Genomic DNA, 27,300 nt, shown 5'->3' with positions numbered 1-27,300 from the left:
TTGTGTGCTGTAGATGCCTGCTTTTATAAATTGGTCAGTACTCTATTTCTCCATAGATACACTGGTGAATTTTATGGTCTGAAAAACTGCACATATGTTTTCAGGTCTTCTGTACGTGAGAACTGTGCTCAGGAGTTGTGACATCCTGCCCAAGGCTGCCTGTGAGATAAACACCTCTTATCCTTGAGGAGGGGGTAGGACAGTAGCAAGAGCTCAGCTTAATGCCTTTTTGTGGGCAACCTTCCACGATGCTCTGTACCACACTGGGATTCTGTTATGTTCTTCAGCAGTATTGTAAATAGAATTAAATATTAAAATATTCAAAGGCTATTTGTAGGAAAACATAGTCATTCCCCTTAAGGAGGGGGATATCCTTTATATGGAGAAGTCATACCCTCACTTGTGTGTTTCTAGTGAGTGCGTAAAACGTGCCAGACTGTCTTAGCTGACAGAGGAGAGAACTGCAGCTACTGATATTGCAGTTCTGGGTGAGCTGCACACAGTGGCCTCTCAGCCAGAATGGCGTGTATCTGCAGCATTCATCCCTGAACTTCTAGGCTGTGATGCTCTCAGAGCTTCTCAGCCAGCCCTCACTCCTACAGTGACTTCTGTGTTTGGTCATTTACAGTTTGGAACTCTCCTCTGAAGCATATACAGTTTGGGTGGGATCTGCGTAGTGTGGGAATGTGGCAATGTCCTTGACAGATAGCACAATAGCAATGAAGGACTGTCTTTCCTTTGAGCTGCAGCCAACAGTAGACTGCAGTATAGCTCCACTTTGCAACTGTGTGTGTTACCTCATTGCTTTCCCCAAAACTGCCAATTTGTAGCTAAACACTTGGGATAGAATGTTATCTGAGTTGCTGTTTCAGTCTGGGAAGAAAAATTATAGTAAGCTTAGCCTAGGAAGTGGTTAAAGGACTTGCGTGCCTTCATGAGTCATGTGTGGTTCTAGGCATATCTGCTGCTTAGTCCCTAAACATGTCATCGTGTCTGTCCTGTACGACACCTCACGGCTCTACTGAGCAGCTCAGCTGCAGTGTGTCATCCCTCCTGATCCCCATGTGTGCCAATTTAATGCATATTTTTCTCTGTGAAGACTGCTGGCTACTATGGAAAGCCTTTTAAGCAAGCACTGTCTGATACTGTCCATCTGTTGCATCACTGCATCAAACCCTGCACTCTCAGTAAGGAAGATTAATGTCCTCTCTGTTGGTGTTTTAAGCAGCATTACTGTGAGGCTTTTGAATGATTTATACAGGCTAATCAGACTTGGACTATGCAAAGTACATTCTTGGAGCTTCTCTAGTGAGAGAAGATACATAAAGTAGTGATGTTTGGATACAATTATTTAAGCACTAAATGAATAACTGCTGTAGTATATTCTCTGGAAGGCTGTTCAGAGTTGCTTATGTACAACATGATCACACTGGATGTCCAAGTATTGTGGCTACCTGATATATGGGTGATTGTATGGTGGAGCTGGCCACCCAGTGATTTGTCCAAGCCCCTGATATGTCTCTTGTTGAATTTCAGCTTGAAGCTCTGCTGAAACTGTGTATTGCTTCCCTTTGGAAAAGGTGATGGATTAAATGTCATTGAGGCTGGAATTTTCCATTGTTTCTTAAGGAGCAAAGACGGGTCACAGCATCCTGCCTGGGGGGAGACTTGGTCACATGTAAGCTGTTTCTGTCGTTACTGGTTATCAGCTCTACAAGAAGTGGACTGGGTAACAATTCATTGCTGGCCAAAAACTGATGCCCACAAGTCTCCCAGCAGGCTAAGTTGGCTGCCTAGGCTGTGGCCAGTTGCCACTCCTCCCTTTGAATGTAGTTGGTGAGCAGGAGGAGGCAGATTTAAATTATTGGGCTAAATTAGCAGCCCTGATTATTTTTCAAGTTTTATCTTTCTTCTGGGAATGAAGACATTCTCATCTTGAATTTGCTTTCCACTTCTTTCAAATTCCTTATATTGCTAACAGGACAACTTCTTGTTCCTGAATGAGGTCAAAATACTCCCCATAGCCAGCAAGAATGTAGGAATTTGCTTTACTCATCAGCCTCCCTAGGTCCAGCTGCCTTCTAATTGTGGTGTCTTACCCACTGCTTTCTTCCTCCCTCCTACACGTACAGATATTTGAAATAGTAGCTGTGTTGCCTCTGGCTTCTCCATGACCCCTCCTCTGCTGCTGCTTGGGTGTATGCTATGTGCCACTTAAGCTAAAACCACAGACTGCACTGTGTCCAGGTGTATCAGAAGCACAGGGGCCTGTTGTAGTAACAGCAACTTAACATTATGCCAGGTTCTTCATAAAGATAATTGCTTTTTCTCCACTGTCTCCTCCCACAGATTTACATAAATGTGTGCTCTACTGTGTCAGCGTTCAACATTCCAGCTTCTGGGAGCATGCACTTGGGCATGAAGGGCAACACAAGTCCAACTCAGTGTGAATTGCCTGAACTAATGTCCACTTTCAGGCTTCAGTCTATATTTGACAAATCTCAATCCACTGTGTCTTTGGCAAGAGGAATGTTCTGCCAGAGAATATGTGCAGCTTAAATGTTAAGGCCCAGATTGTTCAAGGCTGTGGACAATGTAAGGGGTGGGGGTTTCATAATCACGATCAGTGTGACACTACAAGAGTTCAACAAAAAAACACTGATTGTTTCCTTCCATTTCTTGCAGCACGTTGACCACTGTGAATGCCACCCTTCCATTTTTATGACAAGCTCAGCCAAAGTATAAGAGGCCATACAATTGCCTTTTTGAAAGCTCAGATCTGAGCTCTGGTATCCCAACTGCGAGTGTCCAGCAAAAGTGGGGAAGACAGGCAAAGTGAAGGTGGCTTCCTGGTCATCAGAGGGTCATTACTGAAAAAAGCTGAGTAAGAATAATCGATCAGTGTGCCCAGTGGAGGTGAGCAGGTACTGTTCCAGGAAGGGTCATCATCTCCCTCCTTACTGTTATGTCAGCTTTGAGCTTTATCCATCTGAGCTGAAAGACAGGAGCAACCTGTCCAGAAGAACTCTGCCTGTGAGAAGCTCCAGGAGAGTCCTCCCACCCTGAAGATGGTCTTTGTGCAAGAGACCCAAAGATCACCAGAATGTCCCCACCTCTTCAGATTCTGTGACAGGGCTTTTATAGGCACATACAAGGATCTTGGTTCAATAGTTTCTATAAAATCCTCTCTAGCCAACAAAAGTTCTCCATATAGGCAGTGAAACACAGTAGAGGGACAGGAATGCTTCCCAGTGACACTCAGCAGAGCAGGCAGTGAGGCTTTGGTACTACACCAATGAGAACCTGGTTAACCATTGGCAGACTTTAAGGAAAGTATGTCACAACTTTTCAAATCAGAAGAGTGAAGTTTCTTTTCTAGTAATTTGGAGGTAGATTGTGGGATGTCAAAAAGGAATGGCTGGCTTTTGAGCAAGCTTCTTCCATGAAGGAGCAAGTACAGGACTTTGAGTGGCTATCCCAGCATTTGTTACAGCACCAATCCCCTTTGAGTTTTGCTGCTGCATCACATTGCATAAACTAAGAAAGCTGATGGCTTCAGCAAGCCAGGCTGAACTCACTGCTTTTAAGCCAGGGTATTAACACACAAATCAGTTCTGAACAAATATTTTCTGCTGTTCGTAAGTCTCCAATGTTAGTTCACAGCCCTGCTGCATGTGGTTTTTCATAATTACATCTGGAAATTCATCATGGGATTTTCCTCTGAAAAAATGCAAGTGTAGGATTTCAGCACTGAAGAGTAGTGCAGCAAGTGGAGGCCTTAAGGATATTTTGAAGCCACAGTCTAGTGGGAGTCTGATTTGCCAGCTGTGTTAAAATACTGATGAGGCCTTACATGGAGCACTGTGTGCAGTTTTGGCCTCCCTAGTACAAGACAGGTGTGATTTAGGGAATGCAGTGATGGGCCACAAAGGTGATAAAGGGACTGGAACACCTGTCACAGGAGGGGCTGAGAGAGCAGGGGCTGCTCAAGAAGGCTCTGGGAGATCTGACCCAGTACCTGCTGGGAGGGAGTGAGGATGAGGGGGCCAGACTCTGCTCTGGACAGGAGGCAATGGGCAAAAGGGAAATCACACAGATTTCCATCTGAACACAAGGATGCACATTTTTCCTGCAAGGGGTCAGGCACTGGGACAGGTGGCTCAGAGAGGCTGCAGTCTCTATCCGTGGAGATGTTCAAACTCTCTTTACCCTGTGCTCTGCCTTCTGCTCCATATTGATTCTTTAGGGTTATTTGTTATTAAGCAAAGACTTCAGGCTTGCAGAGCCTATGACTTCAACCTGTGGCTGTGAAACCTGCTCAGCAGGACACCAGGGCAGCAGTAATATGGCATCCAGACATAGGAGTGTAGCCACAATACACCCAGCTAGTTGAGAACTCACAGCAGCAAAGGAGTAAGTGATTCTCAGCCCGGTGGTAGAGACCAGCAAAGGCACAGACATGAATGCCAGGAGAGCAAAGACTGGCAGAGTCAGCATGGCACAGACAACAGCAAGGACACCTCAGTCCAATGTAGTCCTGGTGAAAGGAATGAACAGAAAGCTGCTTCCAGAGGACACTGCTGCCTGTGGGTCCTAGTAGCGCATGGGGCTGTGCAAAGTTGGGCTGGCAGGAGTGGCAGAGATAGGGCATTTCCTGGTTGTTGGCAGTGTAGCAGACTAGCTATTCTACCTCCTGCATATCTCTTGTAATAAACGCCAATCACTCGCTTTTGGGATTTTTGGAAAGTTAATAAAAATAAAAAAATGGTTATAAAAAATAGTAATACAAATAAAATAATAAAAGTTAAACAATTTAGAGTAGGACAGTTTATGAGACAATAAGAACAAAGGGAGCAGCCCGGGCCGGGCCTCCTCCCGTCTAGACAAAAGCTAGCTAGGAGAGAAGGCAAAGAAAAGAGAGAAATCTCTCTCTTTTTGAGGATCTTCTTCATGACTATGCATATTTTATTTAAAACATGATATTTCAGCTGGTTCTTGTTACAAAAGTTTTCTGTTAATCTCCAGGCGCCTGTGAGTCTGTTGGTCCTTGAAGAGTTTTCTTTTCTGTTGATAAGAAAGGCTATAAATTCTTCTTCACTAGAAAATTTTAAAGTCTCTGCAACCGTTATCTCTGTGTAAAGAATTCTTGATTATTTTCTCTCTTTCTTGAACTAAAAAGACTATCACACACACATAGCTTCTAAAGCTTAATGTTAATTACAAAACTACATTCACTATATTATTCAAATGTTAATACAGCATAACTTTTCTACCTAGCATATCACATATAGTAAATATCTGCGTAGAGCCACACAATATGCTTTTTTCACATCTCTGAACGAGACTGAAATGTTACTAGGTGTCTGGTACTCAAGAAACCCAGGCTTTAACAAAGGGGAAAGGAAAACATCATTATACCATGACAATTATGGAAATAATGGAAGCTGTTTGACAAAACGGGGCCTGATTGCATGCAGATTGTCCTTTCCCATCTACTTGCAAAGCTTATTCTTTCTGTTTCAGTCTCAGACTTCCCAAAACACACAGCCATGTACCATGGGTTGATGCTACCATAGAACAATTACAGGACAAGTAAAGGTAAAAACAGAGGTAAAATTAGAGGTAAAAACAGAGGAATGTTACTTCTTGTCATTTAACTCAGGCTAAGGTGCATCTTGCAGTTTGCAAGAATATAAAGGACTCCTCGTTCAGCCACAACAGGTGAAATTCTGTTTGAGGAGGCTGTAGTGGACATTTCAAAAAATCAGGAAGAAGTTATTAGTGAGTGCTTCGTGTTCTGGGTATTCACAATTAATATGCCAACTGCTGTGGAGAGAATGAGGGAGCTGTCATACACTGCCCCAAAAATGTCTCTTTATAAAATGACTTGGCAATCATCAAAATAATGATGAAATTATCATGGTGGGAGATTAGAGAGGCAGAGTAAGTGGCAGGGGACTCAGCTCTCCAGTCTCTGACTCTGCCCCAAGCTCCATTGCAGGCTATGACCTAGAAGACGTGATCTCCTCTGTGCCTCTCTCTCCTAAGACATTTACCTCTGTGATACAGAGTGAGAGGAACTAATCTGATTTTTATTTATGCCTCAAGATATGTTACACATGAAGTGGAAGATTCCTATACGGGCTGTACATGTGCTGGCAGCCCTGTCTGTGGGCCGGCTTCGCCTGGCAGCCAGTCAGGCCAGAGGACGCTTCCGCGATCGGGCTGTGAGCGACATCCTCCTCCCCCACACTTGCCTGTGGGACAAATGCCCAGATGCCTGGGAAGAATGTCCGGGAAATCGGGCTGTGGGAGGAGCTTTAGCAAATAAAAGCAGTTAACTCGACACAACGAGAACGATTATTCTTTGGGTTTCTTGGAGGAAGCGGGGGCTCGCCTGTAGGGTCGGCTTGGCCCCCTCCCTTGATTTTTCATCCCGGTGGTTCTGCTTCCCTGTCCGCACGTGCTTTGCCCTGCTTCACCATTTCCGTGAACCGGCTCATTGCCGCGACTACCTCGCACTCCGCTGCCTCCCCAGCGGGGCGGGCAGCCGCAGCCAGCCGCCCCCCGCGCTTCCTAGGCGCAGCCGCCGCCGTTTGCACCCAGCTGCGACCACACCCGCCGCAATCCCGAGCCGTGGCGACCAGCGTGTAGCTGCGGCTTGCAACCAGCCATCCACAAGAGCTGCACTAGGTTTGCTGCGGCTTGACGCCGGAGACACGCTGCCGCTTTGAAAGCCGCCACTAGAGCCACGCATCTCGCTGTGGCTTGCAACACGCACGCTCCGTTTGCCGTGCCGATGCTGATAAAGCCTGGGGTTCTTACGGTAATAGTGTCCCTGTCTTCTGTTTCTCTCTTTGTCTCTCTTTTCCCCTCTCTGCTCTCGTTTCCAGCCACTTCGGTAGGAACACTTACCTTCCTTTATCATAAACGGTTCTCAGATATAATATTGTCGCGTTTGCACTTTATTTTCGTCCAAGAAATCTACCAAAAAGGTTCCTCCCCGACTCCCTCTTTTACAGGAGAACGAAACACACAAAGTATATGACTGCATGGCTGAGATGGTTGGGTCTTAGCTTTCAGCACACACCAGAACAAATGCCAAAGCTGGGAACAGAACCCTGCTTTATTGGTGTGTCCCATCAAAACCATGTAATACTAGTCTCTGCCACGTCTGTGTCAGAGAAAAGTGTGCTTACTGCCATGCTGTGTCAATTCAGGTTAAGTCGGTGGTCAAAGGATGAATATCTCAGTTGCTCAGCTGACTGTCACACACTCACACACAGAGCTGTCCCTACCCTCCACACCTCTGTGGTGTTACTACAGTGGGACCTTTAATCATCACTTTGAATGATTTGAATGCATTGAAAGGGCAGCTGGACATTTCATTTTGGTACAAGAATAAATTCATCGAATCCCAGAATTTACAACAATTTCTCAGATTATCAATCAGGAATCCAGCCAGAATAACCACCACTGCATTTCTAGAAGAAAACCAGAGCAGAAATGTGTGTCTCACTGCCTGGAAGCAACTACCAAAACACCCGCCCCCAAAGCTAGAGCACAGTGACTCACGTCCAAGCATAGATTGCATACTGAGCTGGAGTCATTCCCAAGCCTTCCACACCCTCCAGTAACCTGGCACTTTTACAGTAAGTTCCACTGGGACAGGTCAAGTTCTGTACAAGTCACAAAGCCTTTGTGATGTGCAGATACAGACAAAAACTAATGTATGCCTTTAAAAATGGAGTTCTTCCCTACTAGACTTCTATTGCTCCTGCTCAGTTCTCACTTCATGACCAGTCAGCCATTAGTGGACTTGCGTCTTCTCCCAGAGAGCCAGCCCTTGTCAAATGGGAAATGACTGGACACTGGCACAGCACAGCTTCCCTTTCCATTCCTGTGGCAGTAGAAGCAGGAGCTGAGTGCTTTTATGCACATTTCAGTCCAAAAGCAAACCCAGGAGACTGCATCATCAGCTTTATCTGATCCCTTAGTTTCTTGACCATAGTTCACCTTGATCTGACTACTCATTCCATTGTAAAAAGTCTTAAGAAAGACTTAATATGAAATTGAAAATATGAAACTGAGTGTTAGTCTGTATTAATTCATAGTTCTAAAGCATTTGTTGAAGAGTAGGAAACTAGTAAACCTGGCATGATTTAATAACGCTAGTTTTGGTACTGTTTTGGTTTGACACTGGCCAAATGTCAGGCACCCATGAAAGTCATTCACTCATCCTCCCCTGCCCCAGCTGGGCAGAGGAGAGAAAAATTTAATGAGGGCTTCATAAGTTGAGATAAGGACCAGGAAAAAAACACTCCAAAGGCAAAACAGGCTCAACTTAGAGGTACAAATTGAATTTATTACTAACAAAATTAAATTAGGATAATGAGAAGTAAAATAAGCCTTTAAAACACCCCTTTCCCCCAGTCTCTCCCTCCTTCCCATCAGTAATGCAGGGAGACAGGGGCTGGGGGGTCTGGTCAGTTTGTCTCCTGAGGTTTTCTTCCACTGCTCTGGAGAGGAGTCCATCCTCTGTGAGACTGTGGGGTCCTTCCCACAGGAGACAGTTCTGCATGAAGTTCTCCAGCGTGGTTCCAATCTCACAAGCAGCAGCTCCCTGGGACCTGCTGCAACACAAGCCCCTCCCACGGGCAAACAGTCCTCCCAAAACTGCTGCAGCGTGGGTCACTCTTCCACTTGGAGGGGCACTTGGAGGTGCAGTCCTCCAAGGACAGGCTGCTCCAGCCTGGAAGCAGGGCCCCCACTCTCCACTGGGTCTCCCAGGGGTCACAGCCTCCTCTAGGCACCCACCCACTCTGGCGTGGGCACCTCCTCCACGGGCTGTGGGTGGATCTCTGCATCCCCCGTGGATCCTCATGGGCTGAGGGTGGATCTCTGCATACCATGTGGATTCTCACGGACTGCAGGGGGACAACCTGCTTCACCATGGTCATCACCACAGCCTGCAGAGGAATCTCGGCTCTGGCACCTGGAGCATCTGCTTCCCCTCCTTCTCCACTGACCTTTGTGTTCCCATGTTGTTTCCCTCACATGTTCTCACCTCCTCCTCTTTTCTGGCTAGAAAAAAACGGTGCCTCACTTTGTTTTGATTTTCTTTGTAAATATGTTATCACAGAGGCATTACCATCATCTCTCATTGGCCAGCAGCATGTCCATCTTCAGAGCCATCAAGGATTGGCTCTGCCCAACGTGGTAGAAGCTTTCAGCAGCTTCTCACAGAAGCCACCTCTGCAGCCCCCCACCCACTACAAAAAAACCATGCCATGCAAAACCAACACAGGTACTGAAAAGCAACATCTCCTCAACAACATATGATCAGGAAACACCTCTTGCCCTAGGATCTTCCAGCTACTGAAAATCCATCTGCATTTGAAGATGCGTCCTGGGTCTTCACACCAGCAGACACAAGCTAAACATCTCAAATAAGCACAAGAGAAATATGAATTTAATCAGGTGATGTTTTATATGGCCATTTTATTCACAACACCTCAGATCTGCTGCAGCAGAAATATCTGAGGATGCAGGGAAGCAGCTTCCTAGAATGAAGTGTTTCACTGCAAGTCCTCATCTCAGCTGCTCCAACTACCACTGGTACCACTGATGTGAGACAGGGAGAGGCTAAATTCACTAGACTAAAAATATGTCAAAAGTGTCAACAGTTAAAAATTCTGTTTGCATTGTACAAGTAACAGAAAAATATAGCTTCGTTTCACTGCCCTACAAATTTACCTAGGTTACAAAATGTGACATAATACTTACCTACTTACCTGTTTTTTTGAGGGGGAGGAATTCATGTTTGCAATAAGAAACTGCACCAAATTTAGCCTGGAGTTCATTGTCTGAATGTCAAGGATTGACTGCATTCAAATTAAAAAAAAACCTAACTAAAACCAAAACCAAAACCAAAACAAAAAAACAAAAGCAAACAAAAAAACCCCAAACAAACAAAACCCCACAAACAAACAAAACCAAAAACCAACCAAAAAAACCCAAAAAAACAAAACAAAAAAACCAAACCCAACTTGCAAGCTCTAGTTACTCCTCCCTGGCTACTGAGACACACAGAGAACAGGACGGTGACTCTCCACCTACAGACACTGAACTGCCAGCAGATGGCACATGTGAGGCAAATCCTCTCAGGAGACCTGGAACTAAATGCAGACACGACAGGGAAATGAATCAAGAATTTGTCAGGGGTTCAGAAATTAGGCTTTGGCACTCTGACACCTCTGCAGAAATCTCAGCAATCTGCTGGGATGTGAGTCCGAACCTTGAACAGCAGCATTTTCCATCATCTGAGACTGTGACTAATTTTTACAACACAGCGTCATCCTCTGACCTCCGTGCGCAGCTCTGTCTTTGGGCGAGCAAACATGTGAATGTATGTTGCTGAACATCATATGAACATGATGCCTGCAGTGCCAGGGGGTATGGATCTTAGGACTGAGAAAAACTTTCCTTGTGCCCTACCTCCAGTGTCTCCTCGTGACCATTGTCTCCCAGCCCCGGGTGAGTACTGATGGTCAATGCTGTGGGTCTCCTATGTGCAGTGGTGTGAAGTCCTGACTGGCTTTTGTTAGTGCAGCGACAGGGAGCCGATGGCAAGGGCAGGCGTTACATTACCAGTTATCCCAGCAGCAGAGAAAGCTCAAACCCCTCACAGCTTGCCCCAGCTTATATATTTCCACAGTGAATATGCCTGTAACTCCTGTATGCTCACTCCCAGCATCTGGGAGGTAAGACCCTGGAGCATGACTCCAGTAGCGACACCACAGGAAAAGGATTGGAAACTGTTATAAATGCCAGGACAATTTATTTCCAAATCCAATAATTTGGTTTATTAAAAATTCAAATCACAATATTTGGAATCAAATCACAGAATTTTAAGCAACAAAAAAACCCCTCTACAAACAGCGATACCTACTTGACAGAGTTTCTTTCGGGAAAAAGAGCCAAGGGTGACCCTTAGACACAGTGCCTGGCAGTCTGGTCTCTAGCTGGGTTCACAAATTTACCCGCTTAGGGGCTCAGTTTAAATACGCTTTATTTCCCCTTCGGCAGCACTCTTCCCATTGTTTCTGTTAAGCACCGGCAATTAAGAGTGTTTACATTAAGCCCTGAAAAAGTCCCTCGGTCTATATTGCTAACAACCAGAGTAAATCCTTGCTTTGAGGCAATCTTCGCTGCACGTAGGCAGGGTGTAGGTTGGTCAATGTTCATTGTCTTCTTTTGACAGCATTAGTGCCTTGTATTTTCACCTTCTGTTTCTGGACCGGGAAGATCAGGAAAGGTGCTCCACGGAAATCTGTGAGGCACGCGGGTGGAGCACGTACACATACTTTTATACAATATATTACAGTTTCCAGTTTATAATTATCTATAGGACATGAATTAAATAACTCTATTTTTCACAGAAACTCCACTGCCAATGCCTCCATTTTGCTGGTTCAGCCCCTTTTTGCATGACCCATATGAAGGCCTAGCACATACCCCCAAAACCAAACCCTGGCACTCATGCTCTGGAACTGCTGCTGCAGGACACTGGGGATGTCGAAGCAGGGACCAGAGGTGAGAAGGCAGTTGAAGAGTAGCACGGCAAACCTGTAAGAGGCTCAGGCAGAGGGGACCCTCCTTTCTCCCATCACATCTCTCCTGCGGGTCCCACTGAGCCCCAGCCGAACCCTGGGTGTGGGGAGCCCAGCTCGACCCGCACCTCCCACTGCTCTCCATGCTGACCCGCACTGCCCCGCCATGGCTGAGCTGTGGCCCCTAGCAGCCTGGGACCGGGCCAGGGGCCAGGCTGAGGCACAACGGGAAGGGTCTGGGGGGACGCTGAGGGGAAAGGAGTCAAAACAGTGAGACAAATTGGAGGAACTGACCTCGGTCAGAGAGAAGAAATTTTGTAACAAGAATGAGACTGCCCACATGAGAGGAAGGAATCAGGTGGTAAATACAGGGTGGGAACAGCAGTGCACAAGAAACCAGTTTGTAATACATCATAAACTGGTCAGGAGTTCAAAATGCAATGTTCTGAAGGGAAAGGCATCTCTAGAGGTGTGTTACTGGAATCGTCTTACATAAGACACAGAGAAGAGCACTCTGAAGGGAGGAGGGAACACTGCGCAAATGAATCGATAGAAACCAGCCAAGTGTTAATTAGAGCTTCCTCAATGTTATAAACGCCAGGACAAATTTATTGCCAAATTCAATAGTTTGGTTTATTAACATCCAAATCACAAAATTTAGAATCAAATTATAACAATTTCAAACAATAAAAACAAAACAATACGAACCCCACGAACAGCAAACTTACTTGACTGAAGTTCTCCCGGGAAAAGTAGAGCCAAGGGTGACCCCAGAGACACAGGACCTGGCAGCCTTGTCTCTAGCTGGGTTCACAAACTTGCCCACCTAAAGACCCAACTTAAATACACTTAGTTTCCCCCTCGGCAACTTTCCTCCCATTGTTTCTCTAATCATCGACCATTAACTTTATTTACATTAAATCCCGAAAGGGTCCCTGGGCACATTCAAATGCTAATGTCCAGAGTTAGTCCTTGCTTTGAGTAACTGCCGTAGAGGTGTGTGATGACCGGTGTAAGTCCTTGCTGGCACGCCTTTGCTGGCACGTAGCGTTTGACCGTTGCGAGTCCCGATGAGTTGAGCTGCACGTAGGCAGGGGCAAGTCGTTCTCACCTTCCATTTTTGGAACCCGGAAGATCAGGGAGGTGCTTTCCAGAAGTTCGTGAAACGTGCGGGTTGAGCAGACACATACATATCGTTATATAATATATATCACAGTTCCCAATCTATAATTATTTATAAAACATGAATTAAATAACCATATTTCCCACAACTCCCCCATTTCTTTTCTTTTGTCAATAATTTTAATTCATGTTTTGTATTTTACTTAATTGTTTTTCCTCCTTGGAGAAACACCTGATCAGCGATTCCTGAACCATGTTTGCCTTTTCTGCTTTTCTTCTATCTTTCCAATTCCCATGTCCTTGACTGCCTCTGAGTGCCAGCTAGTTACTTGTGCCTTAACAGGGGTAACTTTTGGAGGAGCCTTAGGTCACAGGGCTAGCCCTTCACTAAGCGCACAGCCTGGTTCACACTCCCTAGAGTGATCCGCAGAAGCTTCCCTCTGTCTGGCCCAGCGTCTGTCGGGTTGCAACCGAACAACGGGGAAGTTTCTTCGCGACAGCAGGGGCTCTCTGCTCGGACCCTCGGGGTGGTTCGGACGGCATACCTCCTTTTCAAAAATTCCCCACCGAGATTACTTTACTTGTTCTGGCACTACATTAGTTCGACGGCACTTCGTGGCTAACACTTGGGCCTTTAGATCCAATTTTCCCTTTAACCCCTTTTCGTATATTGAATACCACCCGGGATAATTTGGTTCTATCAATCCCAAACGTGTGGCACAGTTTAAGAATCGCATAGTCAGAGTCTGTTTTTCCTCAGAACACCTGGGGCATAACCCCAGCGGCCCCCCCCCCCCACCCCCACTTGCAGTGCACCACCCAAATTTCAAAACAATAATTGTATTTGAAATGGATATATGGACTGCAGGGGCATCCAGGTTCAGAGCAGCGCATGGATATTTCTTCTGCCATTTGCTTCTGATATCCTGGGGTTGGAGTTCTTTCTCCTTAAATTTCTGGAGCTCCGGATTCACCCTTCCTGATGTTCTAACACCTTCCTTCTGGTTACCCTTCCCTCTCTCAGTCCTCCTTGTCGGGTGGTTATTAAGTTTCCTTTGAGGCTCCTTTAGGCTGCAGCTTAATGTTTCCAGGGTGTTGGCATCCTCGGTGCAGCCGGACCCTCAGATCTCCGGGGGAAGAGATGACCTTCCATTCGGGGTTTTCCCTCGGGGCTGTTAGTTTCTTAACCCTGGAGGCGTGTGTCCAGCCTCTTTCAGCTGTTCGGATGGCTGTATCTGTAGTTAAAAGGACAAGAAAGGGTCCCTCCCAATGAGGGGTTAATGACACCGCTTTCCAAGCTCTGATCAGTACTTTATCTCCTGGTTGTATCTCATGAATATACATCGAAATCCTGCAACTTCCTCAGATTGAATTTACCTAATACAAAATTCCAAACCAGCCCAATACTACAAGAATATTGTATAGAGAGAATCCCTGTCATGTCTACCATTCAGAAAATCTGAATATTAGAACAAGTTATCTAATAGTACATTCACACCTTTACCATAAAAACAATTTTGTCCCTGGATCACTATGATTCTCACCTCACTATTCACCCAATGTACCATACAATCCAGAATTTTTCCCCTTTTTTGTACTGTTACAGGAAAAATCAGAAAGAAAATTTTACTTTTTATTAAACGAGGTTTATACTGAAACATACAAACAATTCTTTTTACATCCTACCAATACTTCTGACAATGTCCCCTGGATATATAGCGAGCAAACAATAAACACTAAGACTGCTCCAAATCCCATAGTATTAACACAGGTTTTAGCTTTTTAAAGAAAAATTCAGTTTAAAAAAATCATAGATGAGCACAAACAATTTGGGCTTATTTCAAGAATCAAACTCAGCACATTCAGAGTGATTTGGCATACAGACAAACATTCATAAAACCCCGTATCCTACAATGCTCGGTGACAACAGCAGTTTCCAGGACAATCAGCTGTTAAGGTTACACACATCCTCACTCAGTTTCTACAGTCTCAGTGTAATGAGTCTGCACTACTGCTAATTAACTGAACTACAAATTTATATTCCAGACCCCTACTCAGCACATTCTCAGATACACACAGCCAAAAGAAGGACGCAACTTGAGTGAGACAATGGGACCACCTTGTCCCTATTTTCGATGTGCACCCTGCCATGGCCATTCTCACTCAGCCCCCAAGAAGCATCTGCCTTCACAACTGCTTCTCACCCTTGCTTCAGCCACCCCTAATGATCAGCAAAATTAACACAATTCCAGAAGCACTATCGGACCTTTCAGCTCTGCTGTTAGCTTGATGGCGACACTTCTTATTTTGGTTTGTAATTCCACTGCCTCGTAGCAATTGTGACTACACTCCTCAGATCCTCCCCAGGACCGAAACTGGGCGGGGTTTCGAGCAGCAGCAGTACGGAGTTCTAACTCCGGGGAATTTACCAGAATTGCCTCATATTTCAATAGCCGGGATTCAGTAAGCCATTTAAAACATACCCCACCGGTTTCCTGGCTCCCGCCCACTCCTGTGTAAGAACTCCATACGCCGTGTGATTGCTAACATCCACGAAAAGCTGGAACTCCCGGTTAATATACCGGGGCAGTTCCCGTCAACTACTCATGCAGATCCGTCTACAAACCATTTCTCACAGACAGGATCAGCTGCAGACCCCTATTTCAGCGTGGCAAGATACAATCCTGCAGCAGTAGCTGAAGTGACTTCTTCACTTCATCAGAGAGCCAATTCAAACAATCAGTGAGCAGTAAGCAAAATTTGTACAAATTAAGAGAAAAACTTAAGACCTCACCCATAATCCTGGGGGAGTATTTTAACAAGACAGAAAAAAACAAAGCACACCAAATAGAAGAAACTATTACAAAGAGCAGAACTTACTCTGTAATAAACCATACATTACTTAAATTCGGAACTTAAAACCCAGAAAAGTTTTCCAAAGCCAGGAGTCACTGTAAACATCAGGCCCCGGTAATCAGACAGCTTTATCTAGTACAATTATCAGAACATTAACACTACTGCTTTTTACTTCAGTCCAAAAAAACTTCACAAACTTAGCCTTTCTTAACAAACAAACTCGAGATAACTTGTGCCTAATTCCCAAAGTAAAGCTCCTGTATTTGCTATCCATTCTTGCGTATTATTAAACTTAAATACACAAGCAAACACCGACCAAACTTAACACCTGTGACAAAATGCTGCCTCTCATACATCACTTACTCTCCACCCCTGAAAACACAGGCACCAGGGCAACCTCAAGGTTCACATCCTCCAAATTGAGGAGCAAGTAAGAAGACATAATATCAAAGGGACAACACAAACCATCTCCTTCTAAGGAGTCAATAATTAAAATTAAGAATCCCGGTTCCCAACTAGATAAAATACATACAGAATAGGAACTGCAAAGAATAAAGAAAAATCCTGTAACTACCAACACAGAGAATTATACCACTTTCCCAACTTAATACTAGAATCCTGACTCCAATTACCATTCCAACACTATCTCGACAGAAAGATTTAGTTTCCTGCCTCTCAACAGCCACTTTAATTTTGGCTTCACCGGCCACATGCTTCAACCTTTTGAAAGAAAAACTGAAACACACAAAACCCTTGCAGTACACTGTCTGCCTACACAAATGCCATATTCCTGCTCAAGCTAACAATCCGAATTCAAAATGTAGCAATTGTTTTAAACATAGATGAGCTACATCCACCATACTATCAACCTTTTGATCTGCACAAAATCCTCACATGCAGCAGACAGACAACTAAAAGGAAGATATATTTTCAGCTTTTCAAGAACAAACACCTAGGTATTTCCGACGCATAAGTATAGCTCTCATTCTTGGTCTCTTCTCTCAATACTTTTATCCATTTTTGCTTCCTATTTCGCCTTACAGGGCGGTTTTCTGTCCCGGGCAGCCTCGTCTAATCACTTTAAAGCTGCCGCTTTCCTTCGTCTCCCGGCAACCATGGACTGACTCGCCCTGCCGCTTGCGGGAAGGGGCGGGTTTCGTTCCATTCCCACGTTAGTGAAAAGAAGAAAAAAAAGAAAAAAAAACAACTCCGCCGATCTCGTCCAGGAGAAAAAAAAACTCTTAAAGCAAAATACACAACTCTAGGGAGTCTCCAAAATGTATTCAGCCTGAAGTAAAAGATCTACCACCACCAAGGAAAAGAGTAGGCAAGATTCCTTTTAATCCCTTTTCTATCTTTTCTCCTTTTGCAGACTCACGTGAATTCTCGCATTTCTAATTTGCACGCTTCCCAACACCACTAGTTATTCTCTAATGCATTCCAATTCACCTTTGGTAATTTCTGTTTTGCTCTACTGTCAAATTTCTTACGGGAATGCTTCTTTTCCCCCATTTTTCCTCCCGGGCCATTCTTGCTCTCACACCAACTGTCCCACCCCGAATCCCTCCTGGGCTCTTCAAGATCTCCTTCGGGGGTCCTGGTTTTAGCCAGGGCTCTAACTGGTGTATACCTGTCTGGTTTATTCTTCCACCCTTCGTTTTCCTTACCCTTCTTCTCTTTTTCTCCATATTTTAGCGTCGGTGGCCGAGGTGCGGGGTCAGGACCAGAAACGGGGGCAGGATTCCCTCTCGGGGATCTCCTTGAACGGGAGGGAGGTTTCTGGAGTGGCCGCTGAGCTCGGGGCTCCGCATGGGTCTCGGATGGCAGTGCTAACTCTGCCCCTGAGAAGGCCGGGGAGGAGGAAGTGGTAGGGGTAGGGGCTGGCAGGACGGGGGCCACCGAGCCGTGAGAGAAGTTTATCTCGTAGTCCAGTTCATTCCGTGTTTCCCTTTCCTCAGAACACAGCTTTACTCGTACCTCATACCATAACAGAACATATGCCAATTCCTCAAATTCTCTCCTTTTCTTCTTCGCTACATGTTCCCACAGAGCTTCCCACGCCCATTCGTCAAAAGTACCAAACACAGGCCATATAATATTAGGTCCTATCTCCTTTCCTCCCCAAACATTCATACACAAATAAATCATCCGATCTTTAGATGCTCCTCTCCTAATTGGGCATTCTTGCCAACCTTGCAACAACTTTCCTAATGGATTTTTCCGAGGAATTTCAAGAGCAGCCCTCGCTGAGGTTTCCCTTAAGGAATCCTCCCAATCTCTGCTGAGATCTGATCCCATACTCCCCGTGGCACAGAAGTTATGGGATACCAAAAATTAAATCCCGAGTTTCCGAACTCGATGCCGTTAACTTAATGATCCAGCGGATGACCGTTCCGTGGATGTTCGGTTAACGGCGGGGCTCTGTAACCGCCACTGAAAAAATTAAGCGACCCCCCTGGTCGCGGTCAAGAAGGCTTACTCGTCCCCGAACTCAAAAAGGGACGTCCTCTTTCCTTCAGGACCCCCTGGTGACCTCCCCCACCCCGTCGGGTAGCACTCGCACACGAAGCGAAATATCACACGTTCCAATCGCTTCCCCGTCGGTCGGCCGTGTCCCTCGCGGGAGCAGCGGAAACGCGACCTTAAGGTCCGCTCTCGCTTCGTGATAAATCACGTCTCATTCACACACACACTCACACACACATACACGTTCTCAAGCACTTGGTCACCCCCACTCAACCACGCTATACTTACGGTCCTTTTCCTGCGTGGATTCTTCGTGCACTTAGATTTTTACGAGTGAAACAATACCGCGGTTCCAGGGGAAAACCCCTGCTGAGTTCCCGAGCCCCCCCAAGCTAGCTTGTCCTAATGCCTAATCCCTTTGCTGTTGTGGGTTCTGGGTTCGTAAAGCCAGTTCGTTCTTCCGGACTTACCCGCTCTGCCAGGCCGCTTTTTACGGCGGGGCGCCCCCCGGTCAGAAGCAGGGATCCGTAGAATATTCAAAACTGGCCCCGCTGTTGGGCGTCAAAATTGTTATAAACGCCAGGACAAATTTATTGCCAAATTCAATAGTTTGGTTTATTAACATCCAAATCACAAAATTTAGAATCAAATTATAACAATTTCAAACAATAAAAACAAAACAATACGAACCCCACGAACAGCAAACTTACTTGACCGAAGTTCTCCCGGGAAAAGTAGAGCCAAGGGTGACCCCAGAGACACAGGACCTGGCAGCCTTGTCTCTAGCTGGGTTCACAAACTTGCCCACCTAAAGACCCAACTTAAATACACTTAGTTTCCCCCTCGGCAACTTTCCTCCCATTGTTTCTCTAATCATCGACCATTAACTTTATTTACATTAAATCCCGAAAGGGTCCCTGGGCACATTCAAATGCTAATGTCCAGAGTTAGTCCTTGCTTTGAGTAACTGCCGTAGAGGTGTGTGATGACCGGTGTAAGTCCTTGCTGGCACGCCTTTGCTGGCACGTAGCGTTTGACCGTTGCGAGTCCCGATGAGTTGAGCTGCACGTAGGCAGGGGCAAGTCGTTCTCACCTTCCATTTTTGGAACCCGGAAGATCAGGGAGGTGCTTTCCAGAAGTTCGTGAAACGTGCGGGTTGAGCAGACACATACATATCGTTATATAATATATATCACAGTTCCCAATCTATAATTATTTATAAAACATGAATTAAATAACCATATTTCCCACACTCAATATCACAGGAGCAGGGTCTTGGCCAATGACAAGGAAAAACAACATACCCCACACCCCAAGCCCATGTATGACTAAAAGGGTAAGTATATTTCTCTTTCCATTTGGGGAGTATTTCCTAGCCAAATGAGGCATAAAGAACCATCAGTAAGGCAAACCCCTCAATGGCACTTGTGCAAGCCAGTGCATTACCTAGTCTTAAACAGACCTCGGGAAATACACGAGCAAGATTGTGACATGTCAGTCTGTCCTTCACAGCTGGCAGCAGGATTTGTAAACTCAGGAGTTTCTTCCCACTCCCTTGTGCCAGTGGATCAAAGGTCACAGCAGGGAATGTGATTGTAAACAAAAGTTTTTCAACAATGTCTACTGGTAATAGTTCAAGAATAATTTCAGGAGCAACTGACTTGTGAAGAGTCAGTCTACAAGGTATCCTCAAAGTCTGTTCACTTCTGCTGCCATGTTGAAGTTTTTATTTTGCCCTGCCCTGTGATTTCTTCCTTCCTTGATCTGCAGGTGTGGAGGATGCTGAAACAGCATTATTGTCTTATGTGAGGATGATGCTTCATGCTGCCAACCCATGTCCTTACCCAGCTGTGCTGGGCAGCCACCTACCCACCCGCTCACTCATATCCCCCAGTGCGATGGAGAAGAGAACTGGAAGGGCAAAAGTGAGGAAAAAACCCACAAAGCCTTGTAGGTTGAGATACAGAATATAAATAAGAGAAAGGGAACAAAAACAAAGGGAAAAACCCCACCAAGTGATGCATAAGCAATCACTGACCATCAACCAACTGATCTCCACCTGATCCCAGGCAATGATCACCATGGTTACTTTGGTTAAACCTCCTCCCCAGCTTACTTGCTGAACATGATGCCAGATGGCCTGAGACGTCTCTGATCAGCTAAAGAAAGTGTGGCTGTGTGACCAACACTGTTCTCCCCACCAGCGTGAGTATAGCACTGTATCAGCTGCTGTGCACAAAACAAACTCTTTCCCAGCTAAACCCAGTACACTATGAACCAGATCTTTTAAGGATTTCTTTTGGCCAAACAAGAAGGTTTTATAATAGCATTTAGGAAAAATAAAAGTGTCTGGATAACAATAGCATTTATATAGATGTATATGCTTTTATACATATATAAACGTTGCAAATTTTGTATGAAAACATTAATTTGTATAGTGTGTATGTATGTACGTATGTATAAAACCATGTATATCCTTTGTGTGATTGATTTGAAAACTAGTGTTAGAGCTTTAGAGCTTTTCTAGTGATCTGCAGGTCTCAGGTGGGGAGGTGTTCCAACACTGCTTAGGAGAGCGGGACCCTGTTCTGTGCCAAGCTTTGTAGAGCTTCTAACCTCTGTTTGTGCCACTGCTGGTGTTTGTATCCACTTCAGGAGCCTGTGTTCCAGCCACAGCTCTTATAAAAATATGCTGAATAAAACTCACTGTGATGCCAAAGGGATGAATAGGAAAAATGTATCAGCATCCTGCAATGTAAATAATGGCTTTGAGATACTGGATTTATTTGCATATTGAGTCTGGACACGCACTTACCAATTTTTTCCTCCAGAAACATTTTGTTATATCTATATGTATATATCTGTATCTATACATATATCTTAGAAATACTTTTGGTATATATTGTATGTGTATATGGGAGTATCTATCATTACATATATTGCATAATGTTGCATGTTATATATATGGAAATATTATATGTATTTTTCACATTTATGATGTATTGCCCCCTCCCTCCTTTCAATCCTTGGATAACAGCCTGTGTGAATTTCTTGTGTAGAATTAAATCAGTTTTTTAATTTTACTCTTTTTCCCCCTCTTTAGTACCAGCTCCTAAGTCATCTGGAATATAGATTGGGAATGAGTTTGATTTCTAAGCCCTTCGTGAGAGTGAGGATATAGGATTAGTGGTGGGGAGATCAGATACCCATGAGAGATTTGTAATGATTGCATGAATATTTGTACAGTTTCAGGCTACCCTGTATCTAGATTAGGCTGTCTTCAGTGAGGAAAGGGACAAGCATGAAAATATTTCAGGTGCTTCATCCATTAATTTTCTTAATATGGCCAGGTTTAATACTTCCTCCTGAATCTGCACGTCAGCAACTCTGGCATCTGTATGGTTGTGAGAACTTCCCAAGAGATAATTCAGATGTAATAGACATGACTGATTGAAAACTTATGATCCAGAAGTCATTTGGGATGTCAGTCTGAACCTTGAACAACAGCATTTGCCATCAGAACCTGAGGAGTGTTGCTACTTCCATCCTGTATCTAGTAACAAGCCCTTATGGAGTAGATGAGGTGTGGGCTTTTGCATTGGAAATAGAGGAAGGAGAGCAAAAAAAATAAAAGGAAAACCAGCAGTGCATAAGAAACCTCATCCACTTACAGCAATTGTGGGACAAGAACCAGACCAATCCAAACAGAGGAGGAGTGCTCTTCTTCCATTATTGCTTCAAGGAAGAAGATTAATATTTAATAAGAAAAATAAGTTAGCTGACAAGTAAGACGGAGATTCTGAACACAATCTATGGAAACCATCCTTGAAGAAACCCTTTGATGAGGAGGATCCATGATGGCTTGTAAATCCTGGAGCATATTTGTCAGAAAATGGTTTATTTAAGATTTGCCTTAGATTCTACCTTGTAAGGATATCTATGAGTTTGGTATTGTCTCCTGGCTATTGGGCCTCTTCTGTTCTGTCAAATCCCACTCATCTTAATTACTAATTTGAATTTATGGATGCTCAGTCATTCTGATTTTCATTTGAACTATTACCTGGGTCCTTCACTTGCGCATCTATAAATGTATCGTCATAATATTTTTCCTAGACTGTAAATTTGTTGCAAAACTGGAGCACTTTTGTTATTTTCTAGAAGCAGCTAGATTTTCTAGATTTTTTGTTATTTCCCAGGTCTTGGAAGACCTGGTTTTAGTGCTCTCATAGAAACCTAGACAGATTGTGAAAAATGAGGTTCACTTCCTTGGTAAATTTTTTAAAATGTTTAATAAAAAAATAAGACAATTAGGAAACAGAAACAAAGCAAAGGATCTCAGCTAGGGTGTCTGGCATACTGCCAGAAGCACACTTTACTATCTCAGAATACTTCTTTAAAAGGACCAGCATGTTGCATATTTAAAGACCTTAAGGCATTATTCAAACATTCCTTTGAGTTTACACGTTCTCTTGGTTTCAAACACCCCCCCCCCCCACCCCGCCCCACCCCAATTCAGCATTTTATTACTTCTTGCAGATAAATCTCTTTGTGACTCTACTTGGTTGTCTCCCACTCCCTGATAACAGAGGATCAATAAATTCTTCTTTTGGAGTTTTGGTGTGTGTACTGTTATCTTTATCCAGATAATCCAGGAATGTGGGGAATTTCCTGACTATCTTTCCCATTTTTCTGAGTTAGCTACAAAAAGCATCTTACATCACACAGTTTCTGTTTTAATATTATGCTATAACCTAAAAAATATATATACATTCATCACACTACCATTTCTAAGTCCTGTCAATAGCAGAATATAAAAGAAACTATATTAATACAACAAAGCCTTCCAACATTATACATATAGCATTCATTTTAATATTTGCAAAAAGCCAACTTTATAATATGTATCTATAACACAGATAATTGTAATTTTAATGTAAGTTTTACAGAAAGCTCACTGAAAGTAATATCAAATCATCCTCTTGCCCCTGACCTTCTTGTGCCAGTTGTTTTCTGATTTAATAGATTCAATTTTCTATTTGAAAAAAGGCAATCTCTCCTGCTATATGCTTCCTCTTGTTTATCTGGATTTTCTATCACCAAGGTGTCAGTCTCAGGGACTCAAGGGTTCTGAACAGTTCTTTAACACTTAACTTATTGAAGTATATTTCATTATTTGCATTCTGTTCCCAAGTGATTGCTTTATGTGAGAGAAAACAGATTTAGTTTGTGACATGTATTACATTTTTTTGAAAATAAAAATTCTCTTCAGTCATGAATAGTCGGGTTAAAGTACAGTTATAGTAAAAATAATGTTTTCAGGCAGGGAAGGGATTTTATTTTGTCAGGTGTTAATTTTGCAATAAAATGCATATTTCCTCTGAAAACAGAGGCAGCAGGAGGATTATTATGTAGTCATTTAACATACTTTGCCATCTCCTTCTAATGGCTGAGTGTTATTCTCACTGACCAGCCCATGTCTTCTCTCAGGCTCATTGGGTCCCCAGGGGATATTCTGCTGCCAGATCTCTCTTGGCTGCTGTCAGAGGCTTGTCAGTGATATGTGCTGCTGACATCGGGGCCAGAAGGGAGGAAAATCCCAAAGCATGCAATGAGTAGTGTTATGAACGAATTCTCGGTGAGCGTGGGTGCTCCAAAGGCTGCCCCTGTGTAGCTGCCGTAGCGCGAGGTGTGGCGGGGTTATGTCTCCAGAACTCCTGGCACTGCTGCCGCCGTCCCAGCCCTGACGGATCCGCTGCCGGACACCCGCCGCCATAGGCGGGGCCCTGCCCTGGGGAGATGCCTTGGCAGCCACCGGAGCTGGTGTGGCAGCCACCAGAACTGGTGTGGCAGCCCCTGCCACCCAGCCCTGTCGCTGCTGGCGGGAGCCGTGGCTGGGCAGGGGGAGTGCCGAGCGTGGTTCCACGGGGCTCTGGAGGGGGCAATGGGAGGCGCCAGTGCACCGGCGCCTCAGGGATGGGTGATCCCCGTCCATGGTGGGACGTGGCGGGGCTGTCCCGCCGTCCTTACGGAGGCTGTAGGGCAGCTGTCTTGCCGGTCCTGCATTAGCACGTTAAAAGCGAGTTGATTGTCCTGATTGTATCTACTGTAATCGGAGCTCACCCAGCCCCCCCCCCCACGCTGCCTACTCGAAGAAGGCATATGCAAATAAGACGAACACACAGCATGCTGGGAGAGAGTTCTTTGGGGATGAAAGGCACCCCAAGATGGAAGACTGGACACGGTGAAAAGATCCAGGTGATGTTCTCACCGAGGAGGAGGTGGATGCACCCCCCTGGCCTGGTTTGAAAACTCGCCATGATCTCTTAAGAGTCTGACAAGCATGGGGACTAGGCCAGCTCGAGGGACAGAGCAGGAAGTTCTCGAGGCTTTTCCATGAGGGTGAAGAGTTGTCATCTGCCTCCTTGCACTTCAGCGACAGACTTGCACCATTCTGCTTTCTCAGAGTTGACCAGAGAGAGCTCTTAGCTGTTCCCAGGGGAATAAAGAGCTGACACCTACTGGTTGCAATTGGGTGATGAATTGGGACATTTCCTGCTCCTCTGGATTGCTACAGCAGCATGAAAATCTCTGTCGGGCTCTACCACCCAGCTGATGGCTTTAATAAAGAGCTGAATATTATTTAAGGCATAAGCCCTGTTCATTTCAAGTAGTAGGAAGGAGAAGGGTTCACAGTGACAGAATACCCTATGCTGGTGTCTGTTCGTTCACTTCAGTGTCTGAAAGATAAGCTGTTCTTTTTGTCCAGTAATGTCCTGCTGCTATGAGAGCTCTCTTTCACATAATTAATAAATCCCCTTTCCTGTTATCGCTGCTCCATTTGCTGTAGCTCATCCCAGCTAGCTTAGAGACCATCCTGCCTACGGGTTCAGCACAGACATAAAATCACTATGGATTTACTATGGCACCGAGTTAAGCAGACCTTAATGTAGGTTAGTTAATTATATTCTTTGTTCTTGTCACAGAAGGAGAATTTCCCTTTTTGCTGAGCCTCTAAGGTGGCAACTTGACTCTTTGGCACTTGTTTTGCACCCTTTATTGCCATACCTGAGCATCTGTCTGTCACCTGAAATTTATTCTGAAGGTCTGTTTTAGATGCAGCTGAGGTTTCTGGTCCCTCTGCTAGAGTCGGATCTGCCTCATACATTGTGTCTTAGGGTGGTTTTCTGTTCCCTGACCATCTGCTCTAGGCCCAGAAATGCTTGCTGCAGCTTTAAGGTGAGTCTGGGGAAAGGGGGAGCCTTGGGGCTCTTGGGCGAGCTTTTTCAAACCTCACTCTCCAGGCGTCTGTGGTGCTGAGCTAAGTGGACTCTCTTTGTTGCTTGGGGTTTTTTGTTAGCTTAGGCAAAAAAAAAAAAAAATTCCCTTGCCTTGGCCTTTGAGACTGTGGCAACAAACCTTCGGTGGCCGTTTTCTTCCCTCCTGATCTGTTTGGTCTGATTTGGTGCGAGGTCAGAGAGGACCATAGGCAGCAGGGAGAAGCGAGGAAGCTGAGCGGCCGGTCCATCCTGGACCCAGACCTCAGGAAAGCTGATCCAGCATCACTCTGTACTGTACTCTATACTTTTCTGTCCACTCTATACTATAGAGTCAAATGCCTAAATCCACCTGCTTCATCTGCTGTGAAGAGGACACCAACATCAGAGACTTACCAGGTTCCCATATGTTTTTTTTTCCTGAGTTGCTGTGTGAACCTGTTGGGTTTTTTCTTCCCTGAGACAAAAGTCATCACCATTTTTTTCCCTCCTCCCCGCCATGTGGTCAGTCATTGAGTTTTTTTCTTTCCCTCATGTTTTGGTGATTTTTTGGTTTGCTTTTTTTGTTGTTGTTGGTTTGGTTTGGGTTTTTTTTTGGTGTGTGTGTGGTTTTGTTTGTTAGTTGGTTTTGTGGGGTTTGGGGGTTTTTTTGTTTGGTTTAGTTTGGTTTGGTTGTTTCTTGTTGTGGTTTTCTGTTGTTGTTGTTGTTCCAGTGTGAGTGCTTGTGTGGGATAAGGTTCTGACAACTCTATATCTAGCATTTATTCACTTTTCTCCTTGTGTCGGTTGTGCATTTGGTTTGTCAGTAAACGGTTGTTTTTTCCACTGTCATCCGCTAACATTAATTTCTTATTGGCAGGATGGATTGCCGAAACCCTTCTCTTCAGAGGAAACGTTAATTCCAGAGCGTTTTCTCTAAAGTTGTCTCTAAACCAAGACACGTTGCTTTATACGAAGCAATGGAATAAATGGGGAAGTTGCTGTAAATCTTTGAGGCACTAAGATGTATGCACCTGCACCTTCCTGCCTGAAGAAATTGTCCCCAATGGGAGAAACAGGGTTGACTCTTTGAAATTTTGAAAAGTTTAATAAGGGATAAAAGGGACAGTACTAAGTGCTGGGGTGCTTGGCAAACTGCCAGAAGCACTGCAGTTAGCGTAAAACAATTTTCTTATATATTTTTTCATTACATTGGTTAATTGCATATTTATGAGATTTATACATATTTAAACATTCCTGTGAGTTTATATGTTTCGGGAGTTCTTTTGCTTGACTCTGTGAAATGTGGGGTTGTGTTTTGTGTCAGGTAGATAAAGATGGCCTGTGTAGTTGTAATTGTGAAATGTGTGGAACGTGGCCATAGGACAGTTATAAAAATGAGCTTTAATAAACAACCAGAAAAGACATGGAAGGAGGCTTTTGAACAAATATTTTTGCTTGCTTATAAGTGAATAATGTAAGCTTTAAAGTTTTCACAATATAAGTTCTAGGGTTTTAGTTAATATGAATTTTATAGGCCTTTAACATGTAAGATAGAAGAATGCAGAAGTATTATTATTTAATTTTGAAAATAAAATTATTATAAGCTTTAAGCTGCTTTGTAATAAGAGGTTTTGAACTATAGCTTTAGAAAATGTAGAAGGATTTGTAATCACCTAAACAAAGGAGGGAAGTAATTTTATCCCAAGCTACAATCCTGGAAAAGGAAGCTGGACATCACCACTGCAGGTGTATGATTCTGAGAAGGATAAATGAACATGACCATCACTGATTCACAACCCCGGGGTACAGAAATTCGATGTCACAAATAGGAACTGATCACAACGGAGTACAGAAATAAGACTTATTTTCAACCCTAAGGTATAGATATCCGACTTCACAAACAGAAACTAGGAACAACTAGAAACTAGAAACTAGAAACTAGAAACTAGAAACTAGAAACAGAAAAAAACCCTGATGAGAAATGCTTA

The 27,300-nt window shown here is 44.4% G+C and overlaps 1 long non-coding RNA gene across 2 annotated transcripts; it reads left to right on the top strand.

Annotated features, from left to right (window-relative positions):
- The first annotated feature begins 8,278 nt into the window (after positions 1-8,278).
- Positions 8,279-22,603, top strand: LOC134559619 (uncharacterized). 2 transcript variants are annotated; one of them, XR_010082558.1, is made up of 4 exons: positions 8,279-10,536; positions 11,442-11,595; positions 19,322-19,392; positions 19,827-22,603. It is a non-coding gene; the product is annotated as an uncharacterized LOC134559619 (long non-coding RNA). The 2 variants fall into 2 exon arrangements; XR_010082557.1 differs by having other exon boundaries at positions 8,279-11,595.
- The last annotated feature ends 4,697 nt before the right edge of the window (positions 22,604-27,300 follow it).

The sequence above is a fragment of the Prinia subflava genome, chromosome 17 (genome assembly GCF_021018805.1).
Source record: "Prinia subflava isolate CZ2003 ecotype Zambia chromosome 17, Cam_Psub_1.2, whole genome shotgun sequence".
Taxonomy (NCBI): Eukaryota; Metazoa; Chordata; class Aves; order Passeriformes; family Cisticolidae; genus Prinia; species Prinia subflava.
This window is presented reverse-complemented; position numbering and strand designations above follow the sequence as displayed.